The 8233-nt window shown below is 38.9% G+C and overlaps 1 pseudogene; it reads left to right on the top strand.

Annotated features, from left to right (window-relative positions):
• The first annotated feature begins 3509 nt into the window (after positions 1–3509).
• Positions 3510–8233, top strand: part of LOC140926288 (beta-1,4-N-acetylgalactosaminyltransferase 3-like) — a 15915-nt pseudogene continuing 11191 nt past the window's right edge.

The raw sequence follows: 8233 nt of genomic DNA, 5'->3' as shown, positions 1-8233 counted from the left end.
TTCCTTCAAATTTTTTCAGGGCCACAATTGATTAACTAACTACCCGCACTCTGAATTTCATGGTCATTGAAAAACTGTGACATTATCTTCTTTAAGCCCAAACTTGAGTAAACATTGAAGATTTTTAGCGTTTTGGCTGAGTTTGTGCTCTGGGAGTTGTCTATTGTTTCTAGTCTGTCATTATACAGCATTCTTGTTCAGCACGCGTGCAATGACCGCGCTTGGCTGACTTCCGAATGCTCCGAATGACCGAATGAATGACTTCCGAATGCTAGAATAGTTAGTGACAACTGCCAGTTTTATCTACAAATCAAAACCAACCCATCTATGCATACGGTGCTTGGCAAATGAACCAGTATATATAAAAAAGACCCATTGCCAAGATTGACTGAGGTTGGTGGGGATGCAAGTTTTAAAAGTTGTAAATGAGTAAAATTACAAGTAATATATAATTATGTTGTAGTTATTTCATATTTCTAGTTTATTTTCATTTTTCCATAGTTTTTGGCTAAGAAAACGTATGCTAATTTGAAACAAAGAGAAAGCAAAAACTACATGAAATAAAAATTTGACTGCTTCATATATAAATACACAACTTAAAATGTGTATATTTAATAGCACTAAAAATGAATTTAGAACCAGTAAAGCATTTCAAAAGAATAACATCATCATCATCATATATTATTACATTATTGTTATTATTGTTAATAATATTATTATTATTATCATTATTATTATTATTTTATTGATATACATTTCTTTATCATTAAAACTACATGAGGAGCCGCGTAAAGTCCCTTTTCTAATTATCTTGAGTGACGGTTGCTATACTCAATTTCCTGTTAGAATTTTACCTCCGACCTCGTGCATGTTAGCAGGGGTCAGATTAGCTGTCATCGGTAGTGATCTTCACAGAGGCGATGAAACAATTCTAAATTTTGCAACTGTCTGTTAATATGGTTAAAACAATACAAGGTGGAGTAAATACATGTAAATAAAGTCGAGCGCGGTCTTTTCGACTATTCTCCGGATCGGATCAGCCCGATCAAGCCACCTTGTATGGAGTATATGTGGGTTACTTTTTGCCGTTTCCTGGTCGAGAATTTCTGTGTTGATTCGCGATCAAAATCGCTTCCCTTAGAAGCGATTGGTATTTCAAGAACATTTAAACAGATGGGACAGGTTAGGAGAATTCAAGCTTCTCTTCTGAAAACCAGAGATGGCCAGCCTTCCTTCTTCACATTGGTTCAAATGCGAGGCCAATTCAGCCTTAGATCACTAGGTTTACCTTGCGACACATTAATTCTGGTTTGTATAATGACTTGATTAATCGTAAGACTCCTTGAAGGTAAGCACGGTGTTCGATTTATTTATTTCTGCTTCGAACATATCGGCGCCAAAACCTCCTAAATGCCCGCCAAATTTAATGTGGCGCTCCCGATCGTACAGCTCGTGTTTAGGAAGAAACAGGCCCAGCACAACTTCCACTGGAGGCAATTTTGTGTACAAAAAGTACCCTAATAAAGAAGTCGAAAAGCTCTATTAATTTCGTGCGACATTTTCTTGATAAACAAAGGAATGTGTTGAAAATTATAGACGTCCGTGTTTTATAATATACATACACACGTAGTGGCCAAATTGCTATATCTCTGACCTTTTTTCAACTGTTTTGCTTGTTGCCGATGTTTAAATGCTTCATCATGATCCAGTGCGATTTATAGTTGTCACTTCATGCTCAGATCTTTGTTTCAATTAATGAGAAAATTATCTTACATTTAAAACACTCTTTGCACAACAATAAGGCCAGTAATTATCGCGTAATACTGCGTTGTTGCATGCGTTCTCAACACAGCCGGACGGAGCTCTGCCTATGGAAATAATCGTTTTCCTAGTATCGAATAGGCGGATATGACTCCCACTGGTAGCAAATTGTGCTACAAAGCCATTAATAAGGGCTATTCCATGCAAGTATAAACCTCGTAAAAGCTTTTTATTTTGATCAAAAATGAAATGAAACGCGTTAAAAATATCAGACGCTCGTGTTACCCATACCCCTATCGACCTACCTAAGGTACTTCACAGGCCCTAAATCTAAGTAGCTTTCTTTTTCTTTTAAAAATTTTTGCGGAGGAATCGAAATGAGTTTTGGTTGATTGGTTGTGTCCATCGCGGTTCACCCCTATTTGTTTGTTTTTTTTTTTAATAAAATACGACTGCGCAAACGGTCTCTATTATTTTTCACGAGCAGAGAGCTTTGATATAATTCACCGAAAACAAATTCATGAACATGGTTCAGGGTATTCTGTACGTGCTTTTATGTTGGGTGTGTCGCCTGATTAAAAGCGAGCGATCGGGTGAGTCGCCTTCGCTTAGTGCAAGAATACTTTGTAAAACGTGTATATTAAATGAATCTTTCTGTAAAAAAACGAGGCCTTAGGAAAGTTTATAAGGTAAAATAGTCTTGGAAAACGGTTTGCCACATATATTTTTCTTTTGTTTGGGACTTGCTAAGATTGTATTGAGTCAACTAAACGCTTAGAATTCGTAATTGAACTTATTCTTTGAGTGATTCAAAATAAAGCTAAACAACGACCAAAGTTCCGTCTGCACGTGCTCTTCTGGGTGAGTCGCCTGAAAAAGCAAGCGATCGGGTGTGTCGCCTTCGCTTAGTGCAAGGGAACTTGGTTGGTTATGGCTCGTGAAAAATAATAGAGACCGTTTGTGCAATGGTATTTTGTTAAAAACAAATAGGGGGAACCGCGATGGACGCAACCAATCAACCAAAATTCATTTCGATTCCCCCGTAAAATTTTTTAAAAAGGAAAAGAAAGCTACTTAGATTTAGAAATATAAATTTCGGGGGAGCAGAATTAAAAGCGGGACTATTCCCTTTTTTGAGAAAAGGCCGGTGAAGTCTCCTATTTAAATTCTGCTCTCCAGAGAAAGCTACTGTAAAAACTATTTGAATTTATAGTTAATGTAAATTCTATTAAATTTAAATCGCTGCACTTCGTTCATCTTCGGTAACTAAATGCATATTGATTCTGAGGTATCCCCTGTTTGTTGCAAAACTCCTCTACACCGCCACAAGTTTTCCAACTGATGCGCTGTTTTGGAGCGATTTTCATTCTATCAGGTTCTATTTTTTAGTTGTGTTCGTCTCATCAGCTTTTTAGTGTAGTGTGTGGTAAAATGAGCGGTTGACAGATATGTCGGAAAAAGCTTCACAGGAGGCCACGAAAAGAGATTCGCATTTCAGCTCAAGTATGGTTTCAAGCTGTCAACGGTCTATGCTTGGCTGAATTTAAACAATGGCCTTCTGGTCAGATGGGGGACAAATTTTCCCCCATATTTCGGTCGCTAAGGCTTGCGGCTCGCCATGATGCGCTATATAGTGCGTGCTGAATCTAAGTCTTTGTTTAATTATGGAATCAGGACTGAAAAGATATTTCGGCCGACGCAACCATGGACATTTCGAGGGGCCGGAAATCAGAAAAATCCGGACAGCGATGTGGGCGTGGGTTTGGGATAGCAGAAATAAGGGTCCAGTTTCCGGTAGGAATTCAGACATCAGAAATGAAACTCCTGGGCCGCTGGTAGGAAATGAATCCGGAGATCGTAATTTAGATTTCGAACCCGAGATTAAGGTCTATTTTCGGGGACGCAGAAACCCGACACCCGATGGCTAAATCACTTCCGACCCCGTGAATTGAATTTCGATCCCGGTATTAAGTCTGTTTACGGGTCCGTTATTGGTAAGTAAAGAAACCGACCCCGCTTACTCATTTCCGGCCCAGTGAATTGTATTTCCAAGGTCGGAAATACCCCAGAATAATTTTGAACGGTTTTTTAAACCATAGAATAAGACAATATTTTATTACCTACAACCTAAAAACCTGATATTTGACCAGATCGAAACAAAACTGACCTCTGAAATGGAAGAAGAAAAGCCTTTTATTTTTGCCGGCCTCGGCCTGCCGACGCGATCGTGTCTGTTTTGCTTTCATATGATGACATTTTCCTGACAGAAGGGTGTCGGGAGAAACACCTCGCGCTGATCATACGTGACAAAATCCGCCGCGCCTAAGCTAATTAAGAGAAACGGATATAGAAAGCTACTTCGTGCCTTTAAACGCGAGGCTGTACAATTTTTAGTGGCAAAAAACGTTTCTGTAAATCACTAACCGCTGGAAGCTCTTCGTGCCTTTCAAACGTGAACTGCAAACTGAACGCGACCGCGAGGCCGTGGTCACGTGATATTTTGCAGTCTGCGGATTTCCAAGAAAAACCTGATGCTAAAGGTCCCTGTTATGTTTCACATCTTCCAATATGCATATTGGGCGTGATATTAAAGTTGTTTTCCTAAAGAAAAATATCTACACCTAGACGAAAAAGGTAAGTAAGACCAGGGTAAGCCACTAAAAGGAATCTTAACATTCAACTAAATTGGCTTTTTGTTGCTGGTTATAAAGCGGTTTAAGTGAAGGATATTCTGATACAGCCACTATTCTTCTGTGACGTTCTGTGGGATTTGACTGAAAACGGATCAATAGCTGGCGAACAATGAGCAATTCGAACCGGGGATCTCGATTCGTCGTTTAGTTTATTCTTAGAAATATCAACGGAAAAGGTTAAAAAGATTCTTCTTAGTAGGCATTTCCGAAGACACCTATTTGCCGAGGTAAGGATTTCGAGTTGTTTTTCGAGTAAGCATTCGAGTTGGATTCAGTTTTGAGTTTACCTTTGCTCCAGAGGTCTGTTCTAGAAATATCTAGGATGAAATAAGCGTGTGCACGGTTTGATAAAGCTCCCTTTTGTGAGCGTATTCGGGCGACTCACTCGCTACGCGAAAAGGTAACGAGAATCTACTTCTTACATCTGTTTATTCTTCCTAGAGTCTACAGCAACAACAGCTGGCCCAAGCTCGAAATAACATTCAAAATATAAGGATTTTTATGGGGAAAAAAACGTATCGTTTCTGTAACCTACGAAAATGAAAGGATTTCAATAAAAAACAGCTTACCTTACTTAAAATGTGTGTTACGTCTCTCCTGAGTGGTTAACGGGCCGATTTATGGCCGTTTTATGGGTTTTTATGTAAAGGGTTAGAGAACTAAGACGATCCACTACCGAAGAATACTCGCAATCGTATAACTGATACATTTATTCGATCTGAAATTAAAATGTACAATGTATTCTAATTAACTAAATCAATTGGTAATAAACGAAACAATTAAAACGAGCGAAGCGGGAATAACTGATATAAACTTTTAACAATAATTATGCCATGCGGTCACTGGTCGTCAATGTCCAAAAACTCATGAAATCCTTATAAAACTACAAAACCAAAACTCAAATGATTGACAATATTATAACATTGATCATAAACTTACTTCTATGGCGAGTTTTCTTAACTTTGCTTGATCGGGATAACCATGAAACAGTGTAACAGGTAAGCAGTAAATCACATGAAACATGTCCAATTCAGATCTCGGGTAAAACTAAACTGCTTAATTAAAGTTGAGGTTTATCTACTATTTGAGTTTCCTGTTGGGCGTGTACGAGGCTACCGCAAATTCCTTAACTATGAATTCCTTGCATAGTCCAAAAAACTACGTGAACAGGGTTTTCTCTCTATATAAAGGTTTACCTTTCACAGAAACGATGGGTTTTTTTCCCATAAAAATCCTTATGTTTTGAATGTTTCGCAACAATGCCGATTCTCGCCGATACTCATATTTCGAGCTTGGGCTACCTGACGCAGCGACTAGAGTTTTTGAGGTGTTTGTTATCAAAAACTGGAATTTGTTTTCGAAAGTAGGAGTTTGTTTTCAAAACTCGGAGTTTTTTGGCGATGATCAATAACAGTAAAGAGAGTATTTATTTATTGGTTTACAGTGTCATCCCGTGACAGCTGGCTGTCTGACTGAATCACAAGCCGGGGCTCGCAACATTCGATCCAAGTTATGTGGCCTCGACGCCCTCTTACATTCCGAAGATTTCAAAAAACTGTGAGGCGTTTGATTGTCGCACTAGCTGCAGGCTCGATCTCGTTTAAAATTTTCTTTACTTTTTACATTTTGGGGAAGACATAGCGACGATACAGTTGACGAATTCTCTGCGTTTCCAAGGACGATCGGTGGCGTTGGCTCTGAGGACGAGAATACTGTCGCAGCACGTGTACCACACGCTCTCAATGTTCACGTTTGGCGAATGCAATGCGGTTCGAACGTAACATATTTAAAAAAGTCACTGTTCTTTCCAAAATATCCTGATGAGGAGAAGTTCATCAACGACTTTCAGATTGAAGACGATAGCGTGGAGTACGGTCAGAAAATTTTTGGATATTTACATCCACAAAGCAATGGTTTGTTTCGTTTCGCGATCGCCTCTGACGACACTTGGGAGTTGTGGATAAGTACAGACGAAAATCCCGATAAGAAACGGCTAGTTGCTCGTGTATTCACTGAAAACGCAATAGCTTGGACGGGCAAGGACGAGTTAGATAAATATCCTGAACAGAGATCCAAAGAGCCACTCCATCTTCAAGCTAATAAGAAATACTACGTCGAGGTTTTACACCAAAATGTGAGTAGCTGCTACATACTTAATCTATGTAATCTATAACACAGACATGTAATTCTAAATTACAATCATACTTGTATAAAACTTGTCCAGGGGCTCTCCTTGAAAAGCCCTGCAGGGTTTGCTGAGAGTTCCTGCCCAAGTATATTTTTAAAATCATAAGACTGTGTAATTATTGTCACAAGGAGCCCGAACGCTGTTTTAGCTGACAGAAAAAATTAGATATATTTACGCTGTGTTAGCTAAAAAAATAATAAGATGTATTTTCCTTTGTTCCTGTGTCTTTTATAAGTATCCTGGGTTCCAGAAGATATTTTTTTCTTATACTGATGGTTCGCGTTCGTCAACGACTTAATACGACTACGACGTGAAAATGCCTAATTTCACGTTGTACAGAGGAAGTAAACAAGCGACGACGAAATTTTCTCCCTCTTTCTGCTCTTGGCTATGGTTCTTAGGAATTCAACTTTAGGTTGGTTCGCCTACATTTGAAAAAGTTAGTGACTTGGAGTAATCGCGATGAAGATTGAATAGCCTGCGTGGCAGGCGTTTGGAAGGGAAGGGAAAGGGGCGTTTTGGGCGCGAGGGAAACGCGAGGGGCGCGCGAGGAGGAAGGGAAGGAGGGAACTGCCAGGAAACCATTGTTTTCGCCATTCCGCCTACTAATTATGTATGCAAAATAACGCAATTGTGAATGACTAGCGGTCAAATAAGTCTGGCCGCGATGCACTTATTTTTTAAAGTCGTATTTCACATACTGTTTTCCTTTTGTTTTCCTAAAACAAGAAATCTGAAGTGAAGGTACTATTTAAAAAAGTGTAAATGCGGTCGTCCGTTGAAAGAAGAAAGTCGCAACCATGCGTGGCTTGTTATATAAAATCCAGCATAAACCTTACGTTACTAAAACATGGAACGACCTAAAACCACCTAAAACCATCTAAAACCATCTACAACCACCTAAAGATGACCACCTACAACCACCTCAAAAAATTCAACAACCACCTACAACCATCTACAACCACCTCAAAAACATCTACAACCACTCGCAAACAATCTAAAACCATCTAAAACAGGGTGTAAATGTCTGAAATAGTTTCACACAAATGTATGTAGTTCCGCAGAATCCTTTAGTCTAGTGTGAACGTGTGTCACTTGTAGAGCCTGATTTTATACAGCTATTAACCCGTTTACAGTTGCAAGAATTAGAAAACATATCATGATATTTGATAATTCTTTTCAGCAAAATGAATCAAAACGTTCTTACCAGTAAGGTCCGTTGGCGGGGAGGGAAGACCCGAATATGTGATCCAAATTTTTCGTTCCGTTTTAGCTCGTAAAGTTCCAGCTACTCTAGCCTGTGCCAGGCTCTCAGATAGTATAGTGGGGACGTATTTACAACGAGCAAAGCGAAAATAAGAAGCGCGCATATCCCATCACTCCCAAGAAGAGGGCCGGGGTGAAAGTTGGGTTCCAAAACATAATAAAGGTATATAAAAATCCAGGTAAATTACTTTAAATACAATCATTCACTATTAAAATTTTTCAACCCATTTTTATTAATTTCGGCTCGTCTTAACTTGCTTTCTTCTGAATCCATTGTATTATAGATTTTTTTAAATAACATTTTTAACAATGATTACACCTACTG

Source organism: Porites lutea, chromosome 2 (assembly GCF_958299795.1).
Source record: "Porites lutea chromosome 2, jaPorLute2.1, whole genome shotgun sequence".
NCBI classification, from domain to species: domain Eukaryota; kingdom Metazoa; phylum Cnidaria; class Anthozoa; order Scleractinia; family Poritidae; genus Porites; species Porites lutea.
This window is presented reverse-complemented; position numbering and strand designations above follow the sequence as displayed.